Consider the following 22,081-nt stretch of genomic DNA (forward strand, 5'->3'; position numbering starts at 1 on the left):
GACTCAAACCCAGGCAGGCTAACTGAAAGCCTCTGCTTCAATGCTCCTACCTCAGAAAAAAAAATAGCCAAGTGTGTCTACATTCAGCCAGTCACCTGGCAAGTCCAGGTCTCATAGACAACACAAGAAATAGGAACTGTCGCAATTAGCAGGACTTGCATTTTGTTTACTACGTGGAAGAATACTGATTAATGAAACAGTGTCTCCCTGGGGGAACATTCCTTGACACATACCGGTAGGTCCCTTTCTGTTCAGTATTTCCACCACTTGAAGGAATACACAGAAGGCAATGTCATCTGGTTTGCTGATGACGCCAAGTTGAGGAACTCTGCAAAAGTGTGGTTTGACACAACTTAAAAGTAAGTTGTGTAGCACTCCCACTGAAAGGAGAGTGGCAGAGCACTGAGCAGCCACAGCTGGAATTCTCCACCAGCATCACTGCTCTCTTCGGTCCTCCTCAAGCCCTGCTTCCTTTCCCTTATTTTAGGCTAGAGCCTGCATCACGGCCTATGGACAAACTGTCACTGGGAAGGGGTTTGCTGTAATTCCTGCTTACTGGTTATGGTGACCTTCGTGTTCCCTGCTGCCTTCTGAAGACTGACCGAACAGTCCCGCTGTTAGCCCGGTGGATAAAAACGAAACGGCTTAAAGCAAAATATCTTTCTCATTCTCCACCTTGTCATGAGCCTTTTGAAATCACTCTATTATAGTTCCTTAGTAAGTAGCATTCTGTTCGCGCGTCGTCCTCTGAACACATTAATGTTTGGTCCATTTAAATGCACAGAGTGGCAATGCGCACATATAAATCTTCAGCAGTTACCATTTAAAAATAGAAGGATGACTCACCAGGCTTTCCTTTTCCTGTAAACACTGCGTGGTGCAAAACACTTGAACCCTGTGTTTTCACTGTCTCTGACTTCCAAATGTACGTGCCTGATACTGGCGGTTTTACGGCTAAACCGAGGGAGATTAAACCTCGCCACGCCAGGCTCAGTCGTGCCTTTCCCGTGGGCCAGGTGGAAGCCTCTCTGGCTTCCGGCTGGAGATGCGCCCTCTGCCGGCCCCAGGCCTGCTCCGCCCGCCTCCGGGGCTCCTGCACCCACAGCTGGAGTCGGAGGGAGCGAAGTGGAAAGTAAATGAACGAGAGGCAGGAGTTAATGGGTTGCGGAAGTTCTGCCATTTCTCTACGAGGTCAGCATATATAATAGCGTTCTTTCTCCCTACCACATCTGCCTTCTCCACCTGACCCAAATCCTGCGCCATTCGGAGAATCACAGGGAGTCCCCGCGTGGACTGCGAGAAATGTGCTAGAATTGGTTTCTCGCTAGGGTTTGACTTTGACCCGAGGGGGCAGGGCATCCAAACTACCTTTAACGGACGGCATCATTTATTAATGCGTCTCTGTGCCTCCATCCGTTGGTTATAGTGTCTGGGAACACTGCAGTTGAGCTCATTCCTAAAGAAAAAGGAAGGAGGCCACTGGAAAATGTTTCCTCTCGGACAGACATGCTGATGAAAAGTTGCTTGGTGCACGTCCAGATTCCTGTCTTTTGCTGAATTTTTAATCTTGTTTCTTTTGGATCAGCCCCCACTTCTCTGGGTTTGACCACTGATCATGCGCAGGGGTTATTCTACTCTGAAACTATAGATTTTGTTTGAGAGGAGCAGGCGTTGCACCTGGAAAAACTGGCTAGGGAAACCGTGGTGTTGCTTTATTAACTCCCTAATCACAGTTCTATTCTTTACAGCTTTCTTGAGAAATTGTACTAATAATAAAACACGTTTTCAGTGAGCAATTATAGTTCACAGAGTTAGCCTGGCTTTGCTGGAAAGGCATTACATTCGAATGGATGCCAAAAAACAAAGCCGTGCATTCGAATCGGGAAGAGGAGTTGTGTGTTTTAGAACTACCTAAATCACTCCTATAATTTGCAGTGGCAAAGAGGGAGTATATGTCCTCATGTAAAATTCAAAAGAAATACTGAGACAATATCTCCCATAGCAACAGCTGTTTTAGAAGTTCCAGAATGATTAATAAGCGTCTGTTTCATCTTTTCCTTTGTTCAACATCAGACCACAGCCTGCTCAATCTGCAGGTCAAAATTGTACTAAGACTTTGACAAAAGCAAAATGTGATTACTATGGATTTTTTTTTTCTGGTTATTCAATTATTGGCCATGCTGTTCATCTGCTTTTAATTCTTTACCAGCTAACCATGATTAAGAAGTTGATTGTTTTAGAACTAGAAAATATTAGTAAGCTCAGGATACTCTATCTTCATTAACATTTACATCAATTAATTGATCAGAATACATTCCAAGGTAGTAATAGTTATTAGAATTTACTGTCAGTGGTCAAGACATTTGACTTCTAAGTATTCAGTGGGCATGTTTCACACCGTGGGTTCCCCAGATAGCATCCTCTACGATTGAAGTGTTTGCAGGGGAAGGCTCTTAGAATCAACCATTGTGGAAGAAAGAGTAGGTAGCAGAGAATCTGGGCTGCACTACAATCCCAACACCACCAGCTGCAGCCTCAGTTATCCCACAGGGAGCCACGGGGTTAGAAAGCCCGTCAGAGACCACTTGATCTTCATACTCTGTGTTGATCAGCCATTAGATGTGGGCTGCTCAGGGCAGGGGATTTGACATGCCAAAGAAGGCTGATAGCTGATGGCCTTCTGACCACACTCGCAGTGAGAATAGTTTCTGCGATCCAGAAGAAAGATCTGGGGGGTGCTAGCCTGCCATAGTATATACGCATAAAATGTAACACTCATTACCTTTTCAATAAAGACACAGAAATTAGAGAATATAACACCCAAACTAAGCCAAATCAATATTGTACAAAATGATTAAATATTTTGGTGCTGGGACTAAAGCATCATCAGCTCAGGGTCACAGTATCTACTAGTCCCTTAATATATCGGGAAAAAGAACAAATTTAAATGTATTGAATTCTCATTAAAAATAAATGAAATAACCACTTCTGAGAAGAAAAAGATATTAAAATACAATTATTCAAAGCATATGAAAATTAAAATATTTCCTTGTGTCCATTTCTAAAGTAAACTCCCATGTGGAGGTTATTTTAATTATCCAGCATCCATATGTGCTATAAATGTGCTTAACTTGATAAATGTACCTTCTATAAGTGTCCTGTGTAATTATTTTAAAGCCTGCCTTTGATTAAATTGTGTGTACTTGATAAATAAAATAAATAAAGTTCATGGGCTTAAAATACAATTTGTACATACAAAAATTCTGTCTTATTTTTGAATATTTATAGACAGCATTATTTAATAATTATTTGCATCTTCATTTGATTGAAACAAAATGTAAACATTCAAGGAGTAAACTCCTTGTAACAACTAGGAGTTAATATACAGATTTTTTTCCCTATAAAGAAGCATTTCATAAAAGCTAGGCATAAAACAACCCAATTAAAAAATGGAAAGAGGATCAGAATAGACATTTTTCCAGAGAAGACAAACAGGTAGCCAACAGTACATGAAAAGGTGCTCAATATCACTCATCATCAGGGAAATGCGAATCAAAACCACAATGAGATACCACCTACCCCTGTCAGAATAGCAATTATCAAAAAAACAAGAGCTAATAAGAATTATCTAGAATGTAGAGAAAAGGGACTCCCAGTGTACTGCTGGTGAGAACATAAGTTGGTGCAGCCACTATGGAACACAGTGTGGGGATTCCTCAGAAACTTAAAAATAGAATTATCATATGATCCAGAAATTCCACTTCTGGGTATTCATCTGAAGAAAATGAAAATGCTAACTTGAAAAGATATATGTACCTGCATGTTTATTGTAGCTTTATTTACAATAGCCAAAATATGGAAAAAACATAAATGCCCATTGATAAATGGGTAAAGAAGATGAGATTATATATGTGACATATATAGAATGAATTCTTATTCAGATGTTAAAAGGAGGTAATCTTGCTATTTGCAACAATGTGGATGGATCTTTAGGGCATTACGCTAAGTGACATAAGTCAGCCAGAGAAAGGAAAGACAAATACTGTATGATCTCACTTACATATGGAAATAAATAAACAAACAAACTCATAGATACAGAGAACAGACCAGTGGTTGCCAGAAGTGGGGGAACAAGGAGGGTTAAAATGGGTGCAAGTGCAGCCAAGGAAACAACCCAGAAAATTAATAGGCAACCAACGNTGATGGTGAAATCAAAAGGTATAAACTTCCAGTTATAAATTTAAAAAGTCATGGTGATGTAATGTACAGCATGGTGACTGTAGTTAATAATACTGTATTTCATACCTGAAAGTTGCTTTTAGTAAATCCTAAAAGTTCTCTTGGGGCGCCTGGCTAGCTCAGCTGGTTAAGTATCTGACTCCGGCTCAAGTCATGATCTCAAGGTTTGTGGGTTCAAGCCCCACGTCAGGCTCTGAGCTGTCAGCACAGAGAGCCTGAAGCCTGCTTCGAATTGTGTCTCTCTCTCTGCCTCTCTCCAGCCCGTGCTCTGTCTCTGTCTGTCTGTCTGTCTGTCTCTCTCTCTCAAAAATAAATAAACATTAAAAAATTTTTTAAAAAACATGTAAAAGTTCTCATGACAAGAAAAAAATTTTTTAAACTAGATGTGGTGATAAATGTTAACTAGACATATTGTGGTGATCATTTTGCAGTATATACAAATGTCAAATCGTTACGTTGTACACCTGAAGCTAATATAACATTATATGTCAATTTACCTCAATAAAAGAAGCTAAGCATAATATGCTTATACTCTTATATATTAAGAGTATAATGAAAAGTATATATATAATTAATGCATATATACATGTATTAAATTGAAATCCTCATCATATGTAAATAAACTATGAAAAACATTGCCAGATAAAGAAGACATGAAGAAAATGTGTGACTCTCTTTTGTAAGTAAGTCCTAGGAGCCCAAAGCAGGATCTGCATCTGCTCTCACCATGTAATCACTGGGCCTTAACAAAGATCTGGCACATAGCAGGACCTCAGTAACAATTTGGTGAAGGTTGAAAGCATTATACATCTTAGTGTAAAAAAAAAAAAAAAGTGAATTGATTTCCCTTCCCAAACATGAAGAAAACTGTGTATTGGCTGTTTTCAAGTTTAGACCAAAAATAAGCAATTAAAAATATTTAATGTTTATTTATTTTTGAGAGAGAAAGAGCATGAGCTGGGGAGAGGCAGAGAGAGAGGGAGACACAGAATCCAAAGCAGTCTTCAGGCTCCAAGCTGTAAGCACAGAGCCCCACATGGGGCTCAAACCACAAACTGGGGCCTGAACCACAAACTGCAAAATCATGGCCTGAGCTGAAGTAGGATGCTTAATCGACAGAGCCACCCAGGCACCCAAAAAATAAACAATTTTAAATGACAAATTTGAATTTACATATTCAGGTTGATGTAGCCTTTTTTCTTTTTTCTGTATTATTTCACAGACTGGGACAGATTCTCCTTTCCCTTGAAAATTAAGGATTTATTTCCATTGCAAGGATATCAAAATGAAGCCCAGTTGCAAAGTGAACATATAGACAGCAAGCACTAAATGTCTTGAAGAGAGAGGTGTTAAAATTTTGTCAGCACATTTAACAAAACCAACATCTAGAAGTTTTATATATTTGCTCTACACCTGTTCACTCCTAAGTTTCTCAGAATGTTCCTAGAACTCAAATGAATCTCTCCAAAAACAGGAAAAATTTGAAGGAAAAATATAGAATCTATATACAAACAGAATTTCCAAAGGCCAGCCATGTTATTACAAAGCACCATGATAAACACAGAATGAACATGACCCTAAAAAGTTTTGCTGATTTGGAAGTACTAAAATCCAACCACCCCCAGGTCTTCAGTACTTATAGTTACTACTCTTTTCTCTAGAAATAGAAACATAGCCACTCTATATTTATGTTCTATTAGTGGCTGAGTTTTGGAAGTCATGCCAAGAGGATTCCAGAAATGAAAAAAAAAAGATTTTGTATGAATCATCTGTCATAATCCTCCATAAATCTACATCATTACCAAAATATGACCAAAATTGCTAAATAAATACCAAAGAATTGGAACAGCAAGAGGAAGGGAGTATTATGTCAGAATTCAATTAGTTTGAATATGGAAGGAAAGCCACATTTATCTGGGAGTCCATGAAAAGTTGTTTTTGATGTTTGACTTGCTGTTATTGTTCTTTTTAATGATACGCTTACTTGAGCATAAGGCTGATTCAGGAAAAGATCCATGAAACAGGTTTGCACCCCATATTGTGACCACATCATTGTGTGGTGATGTACTCTTTCTTTCCTCCAAACCCTATGTTTCAAGGTATAATTTAAAATGGTCTTAATACTTTTAAAATGTAGGTAGGCAAGAATATCATTCATTTCTATCATAATCCTCAAAAGAATAACTGCTCATTAATGTGTAATATATATTGGCCTAATTTTCCTCTAGAAACTTTTCACCCAAATTATGTACTCATTACTAAAGTTTTGGATACAAATAAATATCTCATTCTCTTGGGTTTAAACATAGCTAAATGTCACTTGGAAAAAGATAGAGTTTGACATTTTTTCTAATACTTTACTTCTAATTTTATTAGTTCCAAGATTTTACTGAAAAAAACTTTTAGAAAAAAATTACTCTAGATATTCAGATAGTGATATTTTATATTATCCCCATTAACTTGTTAGCCAGTACTTGGGTCATCTACTAAAAATCTAATTCTGCATGCACACGCACACACAAACATGCACATACATGCACCCCTATCATAACATTGGCTCCTATTTGGAGCCTGGTAAATGCTACATCAGAATGTAGTGGCAATCCCTTCTAGTAGTATAGATTACAACCAATAGACGGGGGCTTAAGTGGGAAAGAAAGCTATTTCTTTAATTGATCATCAAAATGGATCACTATGAAATAGTTTTCTGAGGGACAAGCATTCAAAAACAATTCACTAGCTCAGTTCTAAGACCAGAACACTGTTAGTGAAATATGACTAAACCACACATGAATAGAGTATATAGTAAAATTGAAAATCCTAGGCAAATTGAAAAGTTCTGAGCACCTTGTATGAATACGTAAATTCTGCCGTGATGTCTATTTTAGAGATGGTAAAATTAAAGCTAAAACAAGTCAAGTTATATAAATTGCCCATGAGCCCACTGCTTATAAATAGTAGCCTCAATCCAGATCAGGCTGTCTGAATCCAGAGCCCACATTCTTATATGGTTATATAAGGGAGAGAACAACACACACACGCATACTGTCAACCATTTTTATTCAATGGTATTTCCATTATTCTGGGATTTAAAAAAAAAAAAAACAAATGAAACTGGCTTTTCATTGCACATGTAGTTTTTAAGAAAGCAGACGTTACAAATATGTGGAACAGTTAAATAATATGAAGCACCATATGATTAATGTCTATCCTAAGTATTATAGACTAAGAACTATACGGAAGCCAAAAAACAGAGCAGTAATGTGGACTGGAATAGTTGTGAAAAGGCTTCATGAAGACAGTGGCCTTGAACTGCATCCTGAAATTGAATGAGAATTGGACATTCATAGTTGAGATAGGAGGATATTCCCACCTGGAAGAAAATTACCCAAGTAACTTTGGCACATTAAATAAAATTACATAAACCACCTTAGTTGCATAAAACACAAAGAACACATAGAGTTATGTAGCACCATGCTGAGGCAATTACCATCAATTATAGTTAAGGTTATTTATTTTGGATAACACTAATAGCTAAGTTAAATAATGATATTTTAAAAACTGTATGACTCCATGTTAACAAAATTCAAAAACAGGCAAATCTAATCTACTGAAGTAGATATCAAATTAGATGACTACCTTCAGGCGAAAGTGTATTGGCTGGGAAAGGACACAGGGAACTCTCTCAGGTGCTGGAGACTGTCTTGATTTGGGTGCCGATTACAGATATGTATAAAAATTCACTGAGCTCTTACTACTTATGAATTATCCCTCATTCAATAAATGAGTAAGGGTTAGCATCTGTGATAGGTTACAGGTTTTTGTTTTTTAATATATGGTGTATTTAGCATTAGAAAAATCTTTGAAGGTAAACTACCTCAACTCTGTACTTCACAGAGGAGGGAATGGGCATCAGAAACTTGCCCTAGGTCACACAGACGTTCAGGGGCTGAAAAACATACCTGTTGCTGAAAGGTTTTCCATGCTTTGTCATGCCTGCAAAATATATTTCATGTGCCACGTATTCTTAAAAAGAAGATCCAAATGTACCACTAAATTCTTAGTCATGTTTATTTACCAGTTTCTGTATTTTTGTTCACATTGATCACATTTATTTTTCCTCTTTATTCTTGGCATCTCTAGACTAAGCATTCCAACTTTTTTTTTTTTTTACAAATAGTTTATTGTCAAATTAGTTTCCACATAACACTCAGTGCTCATCCNATTCCAATCTTTTTTATACCTATAGTCAGTCTAACATAGTTTCCTCAAAGGTGCTGTTTTACATGTACCAATTTAATCTTATCATTTCATAAAAATTCAGTAGCTATACACATTCTCAAACTTCAAAGATTCCTTCCATTCCTCTGAAAGGTTCTTTGCCTGAGCCATTTTGTATTTATCATGCCACCATATTTTAACGCATATAATCTTTGCCCTTTTGCTCTATAAGTAAGGAGATAATGTAGATATTAATATGAACCACTTCACTTTAGGTAGATGCGTCCTTTCTGATTTTTTTTTCACCTCATTTACACACCACTGGTATTTTCCTGTAAAGCAGTTCAGAGGTATTTCTAATTCTGCTCTCAACAAACACCTTCTCTCTATGCTCAACTACTTTTGAGATCTCGGTAGTAAAACCTTCCCATGAAAAAACTGCTAAGTGTTTTTATTCATTTGATTTTCCATTCAGATAGTTTTCAATTCAAAATATAGGGAGCATTCCCTAAATTCTATACGCGGTGCCCAAATTGTCTGTCTTTATTTTTTACAGGGGTCTTTATTCTGCCCAGATACATATGGTTTGTTGAAAACCTTTAAACAAGTCTACGTGTCATGATATAAGTGGATCACCTGTGGAACAATCTTTTGTCAGCTTCATAAACTACTGTAACATGATCCAAGTACAAATGTTCCTGAGATAACTCAATGGAAGGTCTGGGTATACTTGTAATCATATTCACAGAGGACTACAATCCAGGTTTCTGTTTTTTACAAAGTCTATTATTTTACCTGTAATCGGAGACATTGCAATCTGGTAAAAACCATTCCAGTAATCTTCAGAAGAATAGTTTATGGTCAAATGCAGCAGGTGCGAGAACATTGCTATCCATTGCAAACTTTTTCTGGGACTATCTGGTTCATATTCATCTATGTTGACATAAGTAATGACAACTCAGGTGATAGTAAATCCACAGACTTCTTGATGAGTTGTGCCAGATTCTTTCCATCCGCCCCTTCAGATTCACTTTCCACCTTGATCCACCCTATTCTATGTCCAAGGAGGCTGATTTTAATGGGCTTTATCAAAGAGCTCCCTGTTTTGCTGGTCAGTGAGAACACCAGGGAGGTAGTGGAGAATGAAGTCTGGGCACTTTCTCCCAGCTCCTTCAGAGGCAGATCTACCCACCTTCTGAATCCCTTGAATGAGGGTCACTTTGCTGTGAGGTTGCCCTTTTCACACAGTCTGCTGTGTCCTAGATTACCCATATGGTTTGTTTCTCTGTACCCTCTCCACATCTTTTTATTTATTTATTTTCCAACACAGCTTAGTTCCGGCCCCGGGGGGGCGTGAAATCACCACATTGATCGGTTAAACTCCACATCTTTTTAAATGACCCCCTTGTTACACTCTCTTAAAGTTATCCAATTTGAGTGTGTTACCTATTTTGTGCAGGGGCCTTGAATAATAATAGAGTTTCACTGAGCAATTAAGAGTCACTTTGGAAATCTGGCCCATCCTGAAAGAAAAAACATTTGGTTTGCACCCCCACCTCCTCCCCAAGCTCCAAGAAAGCATAGTTGCCCATCAAGTGAGCACCAGGCAGTTGCATCAACAATAGTGTCAATCCCAACCTCTGCCCAAAACCTCTTGATGGTAACCTCTAATACAGAGTGTTTCATCTACACCCTGTAAAGTAACTGTGATATATACTGTGTTATATAGATATAACCTCTAATACAAACAAGAGTATTTTATCTGCTCCCAATAAAGTAACTGTCTATCTCTGTTTTAGGGGAAGTTCCTCTGCAGTGTATTCCTATTGCTGCAGCAAGCTAAAACAAAAACAAAACACAAAACACAAACGAACAAAAAATCCTCACGTTTTGGATAGGACTGTGTTGTAGGACCATCAAAATGGAATCCAAGATCAGATGCTCCATTTCTAGTCCTTGATCTCTTTTCCATTTTTAGGCACATCCTCTGAGAGTGTGTTTTACTCACACCAGCCTCCACATGCTTGGCTGTTTACACAAAGTACTTAAAATACCTGAGGATTTACATTCTCTTGGAGGAGAACCCTTTACAGTGGCTGAAAGATGCAGAACTGTAACTTATCCTTCTCCCTCACACCAATCAAGACAACTCTGAGGTGTGACCTGTGCTCTTTTTAGATACTGTCAGATCCCACTGAGTATGGGAAGGAAGGACTCCCAGATGACTGTCAGATTTCTAAGTTGGGTACTAGGTGGACAGTAAGACAGAGAATTTGCCATGGACAAGGAGGAGAGTTGGTTGAGCTGGCTTTACTTAGACATGCACTAACACTGCGCAGCCCACAAAGTTCATAGAAGAAAATACCCAACCGGCAGTCAGATCAAAGAGTAAGAGTGCCAGGGTCATGTCTGAGAGGGAGACACAGTGATACTTGAGACCCCAAGAATAGATGAGGTTGCTTGAGAGTGTGTGTAGTGAGAAGAGCACTGGTGTGAAGAAGGAATCCTGGAAACCATCGCATTTAAAGGGCAAGGGGAAGAAGGGGCTGATAAAGAAGGGGCCCTAAGAGTCAGAGAGGTTTGAGGAGAACCAGAAAAACATCTCCCCACTTTTTCAATCACTAGTCTGCCCATTTGGGCCCCTCATGCAATGTTCAGAAATGTATGGGATGTTAGCTCAGGATAATGGCAAAGTTCCTTTAATATTTTCTTATGGCCCACAAACTAGGGATGCCCTAAACTGAGTGAAGTGCAGGCTTCTGCTTGAAGAATAGCTAAGTCAATAAATTGAAAGGATTCCTCAATGATTTCTGTATTGATGGATCCTGAGGAATAAGGGAATAAACAGTGCCACTTACATACTAACATGCATGCACTGAAGCTAATCCATCTCCTAAACTTCTCATACTTTGTTGTCAAAACCCAGCTTTCCTTTTAGTATCCCTTTAAAACAAAGTAGGAACCAATTCCGCAGAAGAGCGTGTATTCTGTGAGGACTTAGAAACTGCCTTTTTCCCTAGCCATCATCAAATTAGTTACTTGTCAGATTGAGTCATGGAAGAAATACATCAGAAGCCTGGAGAAATAAATACAGAAAGGAAGAAATAGAGTAGTGTTAGAATGATTCTGACCACAACAGATGTTAATAATATAAATTAAAACAATACTGCCCCTGATTCAGGTAACTTATACATGACAGAGAGCTATTCTGTATTGAATGCTTGCTCTATCCCATTCATTATGCCTGATGTTTTACTCATATCTGCTTGTTCAATATTCAAAGCATACTTTTGGTAGGAAATTATATAAACCCAAATTTTAAAATAGAGGAACTGAGGGTAAGTGAGAATCCAACGGTCACATAGCTCAGGAGTAAAAGAACATGGATTTGAGCCAATTATTTGTCTGGTGGTATAACTCATGCCCTTACCCATCAAGCTCAATTGTTTGTTCCACTTTCCTACCCTGGAGATCTCCATGCCAGGAGAAGTTTGGAGATTGGGACAAAGGACAGAGGTCCAAACACTAGAGCATTAATGATGAACTTTTGCTTTTTCCTTGCCCAAGCCCGGGTTATAATCACAAAGCACCAGAAGAGGACATAGGAAAGTCTCAAGCCTAATTGAGTTTTTCATCCTGCTAGGACAAAGTTCTCACTTCTACATACCATAGTTTTGTGGTAGAACTTGTTAAAATACAGACTTTATTTTTAAATGGATATAAAATTTTCAAATCTATGATGTAGTACCAAGTCAAAACAACCAATGAGCATTGCATCAAGAAGACAATGTGAATTTATTTTAAATTAATGGAGGCAAAGAAATTTCAACTTTAGATTTCAGTGCTATGATGAAAAAATTTTTACAATGTGAACTGTACACAAAGGAAGTGTTTCATAAAATGTTATCAGAACAATAAAAGGGAAAAATAGTTAAAGATATTTAAACAGTGATGTTTTTAGGGGCGCCTGGGTCACTCAGTCGGTTAAGCGGCCGACTTTGGCTCAGGTCATGATCTCAAAGTTCATGGGTTCGAGCCCTGCATCAGGCTCTGTGCTGACAGCTAGCTCAGAGCCTGGAGCTTACTTCAGATTCTGTGTCTTCCTCTTTCTCTGACCCTCCCCTGCTCATGCTGTCTCTCTCTCTCTCACACAAACACAAATAAATAAAAACATTTTAAAAATGTTTAAAAAGTGATGTTTTTAAATGATTCATCTTGAACTCAGGGCATGCCAGTGATGAAGGAAAAAATAGCCAACACACTCACTGCTCCACCAGACCAAAAGGAGGGCAAGTTAAGCTCTTTGAACATTAACGTTCAGCTTTAATGGTGGGCCCTGTACTCTCAGCATCTATATTCAAACTACAAACCTTTGCACAGCAAGCAGAAACCTTGCATATAAAGAGCTGTCATTCATTTATACTCTAGGAAGATCCTTCTTGTAAGAACACATGCTACACCCTCATGACTCTAGAAAGCCTTTGTTCTCATAAAATTTGAGGATGCATTTTTACAGTCTAAAATTCAAGCCCTCATGTGAAGGGAAGTGCTTTTTAAGGAACACATCAGCAATCTGTTGTTTGCCTCCTGCCTGCTGACCCTTCTTGGGTTTAGGATGACCATTTTCCGAGAATAGAAAATTTGGTCTAAATGAGAAATACTCTTTAAAATTGCTTTATTGCTATGTTGGTTTTTCTTTGTAATTATGGTTGAGTTATTCCATAAAATTTACTGCCATGATAGTCTTGTAATGGCAATACAGTCCAACCAATTTGTTATTCACTGCAGAAGATGGTAAATGGGCCATGGAATCTAAAACTTCTTTTGCCGAAGACACTGGTTAGGTTTTCCAGAAGCTTTTGGTTGGGTTTTCCATAGGAATTGGCCTACAGGCAAAGTGGAGTTTGAGGTGTCCTAGAAATAGCATGAGAAAATGCCTCTCTAGCCTCATTTCCATTTAAATAATGAGCAGAACTGTGTGTTGAAAAGGAATCGTTTGTGTTGGACTTGAGCAGTGAAGGAGGGAAAAAGAAAAAAAAAAATGGAAAGACCAGAACAAAAGTAGGCAGAATGCCTGGAAATAAATATGAATAAATATGAATATATATATATATATACAAATTTTTAACTTTAAAACTATAGACTTATTGAAAAATGTAATTGAAATATTTTTGAAAAATGTAAAATAGAATCAACTGGCATGATTTTGCCTCATAATGTGGTATTGCAAAAAGCACGGATCCATTGCTACTTAATCTGAATCAGAATTACAATATACTAACATTAAAAATTCTAAAATTCTCGGGGCGCCTGGGTTAAGCGTCCGACTTTCGCTTAGGTCATGATCTCGCAGTTTGTGGGTTCGAGCCCCGCGTCGGGCTCTGTGCTGACTGCCAGCTCAGAGCCTGGAGCCTGTTTCAGTCTGTGACTCCCTCTCTCTCTGACCCTCCCCTGCTCACGCTGTCTCTCTCTCTCTCTCCTAGAAAAAAAAAAAACATTAAAAATTCTAAAATTCTCCTTAGTTCATTAAAGTATTCATTCTTCAAAAAGAATGCTTTAATTTGCCTGCATATCCATACCCTACTCTAGCCTCCCAATCTCTCTCTGTCCTCCTTATTGAAAGCAAGTGAAATAATGAGTTTAATAAAGTGTCTGGCTTAAGTTATTTAATTAACATAAAATAAAAGTCAATTCACTTCTAATCTCCAAATTTCTTTTGCTTCAACCTCTGAAATTCGAGCCCTTAGCTAGTAATAAAGAGAGTGCAGTAATAATTGAACATGTGACACCAGGCCAAATATCACTGTGTCTAAAATAAGTAATAAAAATGTCATCCACGCCCTCTCTGAAACTTGGATTCTGTCTATTATTATATGTAAGAGTTTATTCAATTTATAGACAATGTCTCATTCATGAATGAAGGAATAATGAAAATGCCTAGGTCAGACATAAATATAGCATCTACTGTAAATAGTGGAGGAAATAAAATGTAGAGCAAAACTCCTCCTTCAAAAATGAAGCATCACCAAATAGAGTACTGGAATAATCCCACACATCAAAGAAAGGATACCAGAAAACTGGTCCAGAAGACAATTCCCTTTTGTTATTTCTTGTCACATCATTTAGGTGAGCTTGGGTAACCTAGCTAATCCTCTGAACCTCAGTGTCCATTGTATAAAATGAGAATAACAACACCTATTGGTCACAGTTGTGGTGAAGATTAGGTAATCTCATGGAGGGGAAATCACTAAATCTACCAACCAGTAGTTTGCAAAATGGGGTCTTGCACCAGCAATTTTAGCAACACCTTGTTAGAAATGCAAATTCTTAGGTCCCACTCCAGATATATTGAATCAGAAAATCTGGGGGTGGGGGCCAACCGTCCGTTTTGAAAAAGCCCTCCAAGTATAAAATCACTGTTTCGGGGGGCACCTGGGTTAAGCATCTGACTTTGGCTCAGGTCATGATCTCATGGTTCACAGATTCAAGCCCTGAATCAGGCTCTGTGCTGACAGCTCAGAGCCTGGGGCCTGCTTAGGATTCTATGTCTCCTTCTCTCTCTGCCCCTCCTCTGCTCATAATCCTCTCTTTCCCTCCCTCTCTCTCCCTCTCCAAAATAAACATTAAAAAAAAATTAAAAAATCACTGCTTTTTGTTATAAATATGATCCATGTTATTTTCATCACAGTGAATCATGTATGGAACAAATCTGCATATGTATCTATATTATTCAGTTATAAAAATATGTGAGGATTTATATTATTTTATAAATGTGAGAACTGAAACATTCAAATGATTTACACTTTTTGTACAAGTTTATACAACTTCTTAAACTAAATCCTATTCTAAAATTGTATACACTCATACAAACATGCACACATATAATTTTCTCACCGGCTTGCTCTGTAAATTTGGAGATGCGGGCCTACAAGCAAAAAATTATTCAATGCTCTGATTGAAAAACTTTTCAGTGTCATAGCCTCCTGGGCATTATGCTTCCTAAGCTCACAGGCATCGTCTAGAAGATGAACACTTATATAATGCAAATTATATGAAATGGATAAGGAGCCATTGGTTGACTATAAATCTGTCATTTGTTACAAGGGAAAAGTCACAACCCAGGTGGATAAGAAATGTGATTTCAGCAGTTTTTCTATAATCAGTATCTCAGAAGCAGAATTGAGGATTGTATTAACCACATTTCTTTGCTTTTTAAAAAAAGTTTATTTATTTTGAGAGAGGGAGAGAGAGAGAGAATGAGAGCAGGGGAGGGGTAGAGAGAGAAGGGGAGAGAGAGAATCCCAAGCAGGTTCCACACTGTCAGCACAGAGCCCAATGCAGGGCTCAAACTCCCCAACTATGAGATCATGACCTGAGCTGAAATCAAGAGTTGGACACTTAGCCGACTGAGCCATCCAGGAGCCCCATCTCTTTATTTTCTATATTTTGTTGTTTTAACATCTGAGGCTTGTTTACCCTAGAGGGACTGTCCTTCCCAGGGTTCTAATTCCTAGAGATAGTAAACAACTTGTAAACAACTTGCCCATGATTGTGCTTTTCAAACGCAAATCAATCTGGAGCCCACACCTAAACCACCTTGCTTATTGGGCTCTTAAGCTCTGTGCCAGTGTACATTTTCCCTAATCACCAGGGCCACACACCAGACAACTAGGGACAGGTCCTGTACTCCAGAGTGTGTTGAAACTACTCAAATTGTCCTATCCAATCCAAAACCTGCTTACTCTGCCTTGCCATTCTTCCCACAGAAACCACAAAAAAAAAAAAAAAAAAAAAAATTCTTGCCCACAGCTCTCCCCAACCCTGTGCTTTGTAGCCAGCACCAATACTTCCCCATGTGGCCCCCATAGGGAGGGCATACCCCCCTCTTGGGAACTATTAGTAAGCAACTATCTTTTCCAATTGGAGTTGTTTCCTAGTCTTACTGCACTTCAGAGTTTTCTATTCATACACTCCATTTTGAGACAAGGAGCATAAATCACAAGATGGTGTCAATCACTACACATCCCAAGGAGCAAGAGTGATCTGATAGCCAAAAAATGACACTTTTTAAAAATTCTCCATTCCTTTCTGCTCTTTCCATGTTTTAATTAATTCTTAAACTTGTGGTTTTATCTTCCTTATTTGCTAGTATTATGTTTTACCAGCTTAGTTTCAAAAGTGTTCTGGGGAGAGACTATTGGTATGGATATAGGAAGGAAGGAGCTTGGGCTTTGGGTAAAAATCTAACTTTGAACCCAAAATTTTTACTATGTCTTTGCATTCTGTTTTCACCACCCCTGTTTCTACTTTCCTATTTGTGAAAAAAAAAAAAAAAGATAATATTAAAATAATTGTTATGAAATAGGATTACTTTAGAGATTACATAGAGTAGTATTAAACATTTATTCATTTAATAAAATATACCCTATTAGGGTACCAGGCACTGTACTGCATTTTAGTGATATACAGCATAGTGGTAAGGACACAAAAGTAAATAGGCAAATAAATAAATAAATGAAATTTTCAATTGAAGGATATAGAACAAAGGAAAGTGTCATAGAGGAATGGACTTGGTTGGGACGTGCTTTACATATGATGGTCATGTACTCTCTGAGGCCACTGACCAGCCAAGAGACCCCAGACAAGCTCCTTCTCCTTTCTGAGTTTTAAATACCTGCAAATGAAGTAAATGTATAGATTTATTGTTAGCACACAATACTTAGTATTTAGCTATTATGATAAAGTATCAGCTATTATGATGGCATTATTAAAGTTTATGTCATTCTTTTTTAAAAAAATGTTTATTAATTTATTCTGAGAGAGAGAGTGCAAGCAGTAGGAGAGGCAAAGAAATAGGGAGAGACAGAGAATCCCAAACAGGTTCTGTGCTTTCATCCCAGAGCCCAGTGTGGTGCCTGAGCACGCAAACCATTATGAGATCATGACCTGAGCCGAAATCAAGAGTTGGACGCTTAACCGACTGAGCCACCCAGGAGCCCCAAAGTTTATGTTACTCTTTATTTTTTTTCTCAAGTTAGTTAACATACAATGTAGCCTTTGCTTCAGGAGTAGAACCCAGTGATTTATCTCTTACATATGATACCCAGTGCTCATCCTGAAAAGCGCCATCCTTAATACACTTATCCATTTAACCCATCTGCCCACCTGCCCCCACACCCAGTAACCCTCAGTTTTTTCTCTGTATTTAAGAGTCTGTTATGGGTTGCCTCCCTCCCTGTTCTTATCATATTTTTCATTCTTAATACAGAGTTTGGGTTTCACTCCTTTCAACAACTTCTGTTGTAAATTTCATAAAGTCCCAATCTGAAGAACTCCTCTCACTGGACTAAACCAGAATTCCATTTCTAATTCTGTCTTTAGCAAGACTTATTTTGATAAGAGTGAGCTAGATATCACAGTGACATTTACCACAAGTTGTTATTCAACAATACACACCTTGAGGACAGGAAGTAGTGCTTATAATATATGTGTTTAAAAAAATATTGGTTGAATGAACAAAGCAGGAACCATTGATGAAGAAATTTCAGCTGTATTTTCTTTGAGACCCACTTCCATTTTTTTCCCCAAATTTCTGTCTCTTTCCTCTTTTTTTCACTTTGCTAGATTTTGTAGGTGAAAATAGTCTGTATCATTAAGTATCTTAAATAACTCTCATCATAACTTTAAAAAAGACTTTAGTGAGAAAACACATATTTGCTAAGTTTCCAGATACTTCCAACCAAAGTACAGTGTGATCAGAAAAGGAAAAAGAAACTTCAATAGAGTAGAATTTTTTTTAATGTTTCTTATTTATTTCTGAGAGAGAGAGAGAGGCAGCATGAGCACGGGAGGGTCAGAGAGAGAGGGAGACACAGAATCTGAAGCAGGCTCCAGGCTCTGAGCTAGCTGTCATCACAGAGCCCGACACGGGGCTTGAACCCAAGAACCGTGAGATCATGACCTGAGCCAAAGTCAGACGCTTAACTGACTGAGCCACGCAGTCTCCCCAATAAAACAGAAATTTTTAAATGGATACATGTTCTGAGTAGAAAATTTAATCTTTGACTTCATTCTTATGAAAGAAAGATCCACTAGGTAAACCATTCCATGCATCTGTATTTAAGAGAAGGGGCCTTCCAGGGAAATCCGAATATTAAAAATAATAACTTAGAAATTAATACTATTGAACACATTTAACATGTGCCAAGAACTCTTCTAAATGTGTTACATTAATTAATCATGACATGGATGCTATTATTATCTTCATTTTATAGCTGAGAAAACCAACACAGATAGTAAGTTAATGACTGAAGTCTACACAGGTAGAAAGTGTTAGAGAAGAGATTGACTCAAACCCAGGCAGTCTGGCTCCTGAGTCTATGTATTCTGTCCCTATACTATTCTGTCTCTTAAAAGCAAATAACCTCAATATCAATTTCAAGTTCCAGGGCTATACAAATCATAGGACTTCTATAATTGGTAATAATATTTCAGTTTTGGTCTGGAAAAAAAACCCCAAAAACAACTGGCATCAATTTATTACTTTCATGGACAATAGAGCAAGTATTTAAAAATAAATGCTTCTAGTTTCTCCAAAAGACCTTCCTATGTTACTTCAGTTTTGCTTTTTGGCACATGTGTAAACAAATTGCATAGCATCATAAATTGCCTTGGGACTGTTTGAGGGTGGCCTTATTAAAAGCATCAAATAACTATTATAGTGTTTCTGTTAGCTGCTTGCACTTGGGATCTTACTTGGGGAGAGAAGGAAAGATGTGAGGTCGAGAGAAATACCACAGAGGAGAAACTTAACATTTACCAGTGAAGCACAAAACCAGACACTTCCTTCAAGACACATAAGAAGCAGGAAAAAGCTATTTATGGCAAAGATAGTGTGAGGGAAGAAATATCAAGAAAGTTCACAGAAACAATAGAAACAGATACTATTGAAAAATATTCAGAAAATACCGTTGCTTTTTATTCCAGAATTTTCTGTTTAATCATACATATCTTCAAGGCACCACAGATCTACATAAAGGTCTAAGAAATGTTTGGCTGTCTCTGCTGCTGACCTCCACCCAGTTATTATATTTTACAAACTTTGGGGATATAAAGGAAGATTGGAATGACAGTGCATCATTTTTAACAAATCCTTTTCAGCACTTCTGGGAAAAGCAGATACACTGGCATACTTTGTTAAAATGATAAATTCTTTATATAAGTATTTTAGGAAAAGAAATAAAACCTGGCCCGTTTGAAAACTATTTCTGCGTAAAACAGCAAATTTTTATGTTATGTAAATATCACTGAAAGGAAAGATTTCTGCTGAAAGTGGAGCAATTCCAATGACTTTGGAGAAATTACCTTTGAGAAAGTTACTATGAAGTTAACTGTGGGGAATCTCACTGTTATTTGGGAGGTTAGCATCCAAATGGTTTGAAGAAATTGCAAGGTTGAAGGAAACTACAGTGAAAGTTCCAGTTCAGTTAGAAGAAGAAAAAAAATATGGAGTATAGAAGGGGGAAGAGCAAATATTTCAAAAGGAGAATATTTTCTTCCAAGCTTAGTAGCCAAAGCTAACTTGGCTTCAGATATCCCTCAGGCATGTGACCTGTGTGGCCTGTGGAACACCCATACTACTTATTACACTTTCACAGGGTGGTTGAACAAGTTTCAAGGCCATGTTCACTCTGGACAATCTACAGATGTCTGGTTTCCTAACATACGTCTTCAGATCATTTTTCAAGAGGGCACAGTTAGTATATTTTCTGAGCTTGTGAGTCTCTGACAGTGTTTCTCTGTCACCTTCCCACATGAATGACTCCACAGAGATTGTTCCCCAGCTGTGTGATATGCACTGCTGGAGCGGTAAATTTTGCTGCCGGCCTGAGTTTTGTACCGAAATGTTTGTAGGGGCTTTGTATTTTAGTTTTTTAATCTTGGCCCTTTGCAATGTTGCAAAAATGGGATGAGGTCTGTCTTTATTGATTATTTTTCCTGGAATTCTGTAGACTTTTTTACTTGCATCTCTAAGTATTTTTATACTTAAAAAAAAATCTGCTTCAAATATGCCTTTCATTGTCTTCTGTCACAGTTGTGACTTTTTTCTTCGGAAGTACCTGTAATTTTCAGGCTGGATCTCCACCATCTGTCCCCTGGCTCCATCACTGAGTCCCCTTAATATTTTATCTTTCCCTTTTGTGGTAGTAGTTTCACGAGTCCCTCCGCAGCGCTGGTTCAAATTTTTAACATTATCAGTTCATTCTTTATTGCCTCCAATGCAAGTGTTAATTTATAAAATGAATTCCACTCTTGCCTCTGTTTTATGTTTAGGTTTTTTGGAGCTCTTCCTTTCTATCAGAAACCTCACTGTACTGGATGTGCATGTATGTTCTAGAATCACCCGGCATGTATTCCTCTCCCAGTTCTGCCACTTCTTTGCTCTGTAACTGGGGGGAAAGTTTTCTTATGTTTCTAAATTTTATTGAAAAAGAGGATAAACAGACATATCTAGGTTTATTCTCCCTTCCTTTCCCCCTCTCCTCAATTCTATGTTCAGACAGGATATGGTAGCAGGCAGCATCACCGCAGAAAAATTGCTTCCCCAAAAATAAAATAGAGAAAAAGAGGGTAATGAATGTACCTTCCTAACAAATTCATCATGAGGATTAAATGAAATAATCTACCAGGAATGCTTAACTTAGTGCCTGGTACATCATAAGCACTTCAGCAAATACTAGCTGCCATTTTTGTCATCATCATTAGCATCGTTATGGTGCCTTCACATCTCAGAGCTTTCTCTCCTTCAGGGCTTCTCCTGTTCCTGCTCATAACACAGTGATTCAGCAACGGTCTCCTTCTTGTTCATAGTCTTCTTGCTTCAAGCCTGTTTGGAGTAGCCTTCAATGTGAAGTGTCTCCACCTTCCATCTCAGTTTGCCCGGTTTTGAGTTCACCTGATTTGTTCCATATCTCAGGAGTTTATTCTGGAGGAAACATGTTCCTGTAGCCACCACCACAAATGATATGCGGACACAGAGTTTTAAGTAAATTATAATCACACCCTTCTATCCAAATACAGTTACAAGCCATATACATAATTTGTTAAAAGTTTTCCCTGGAAAACTCTGTTTTTGAGAATGGACCCAAAAAAAAAAAGTATATAAAGTGTTATTTATTTCATTCAACTAGTACTCACTGAGCACTCACTAAGTGCCAACCCGTTAAATGAGCTTCCTGCTTTCATTAATGTTTTAAGAGACATTTCATTTTTATTCTCAACCCTTCCTGGAATACAAACTTCCTGAGTGGCTTTGAATCATGTGGCTGGCCACCATAATACTAATTGAGTCAGTTATGTTTCCCTAAACTGCTTCTCCTGATTCAGTCAGTGAGGTATACTACTTTTAGAGAGGGAGGAATCACATTATTCAGCTGATTTATTAACGACAACATTTCAAAGAAAAGCAACAATCAGAAACAACTAAAACCAGCTACGCTTTTGAAGCTAAACAAGTGTACATACCCTTCCTTTTGAATGACAGAAATCAACCTGAAACGCGATGAGGTATTGGGGAAATAGAGAAGAAAGATTGCAGTCTTTTTGGGAGTTGACAAAGTGA

At 37.9% G+C, this 22,081-nt stretch overlaps 1 protein-coding gene across 1 annotated transcript in view; it reads right to left on the bottom strand.

The window, feature by feature from the left end:
- Nucleotides 1–16,949: 16,949 nt before the first annotated feature.
- LOC144220156 (uncharacterized) overlaps nucleotides 16,950–22,081 on the bottom strand; it is an 80,446-nt gene continuing 75,314 nt past the window's right edge. Inside the window, exon 3 of the transcript XR_013331645.1 lies at nucleotides 16,950–17,134. The gene's annotated coding sequence lies outside the window, so the exon portion shown is untranslated. The remainder of the gene's footprint in view (nucleotides 17,135–22,081) is intronic.

Source organism: Crocuta crocuta, unplaced genomic scaffold (assembly GCF_008692635.1).
Source record: "Crocuta crocuta isolate KB4526 unplaced genomic scaffold, BGI_CrCroc_1.0 scaffold9, whole genome shotgun sequence".
NCBI lineage: Eukaryota > Metazoa > Chordata > Mammalia > Carnivora > Hyaenidae > Crocuta > Crocuta crocuta.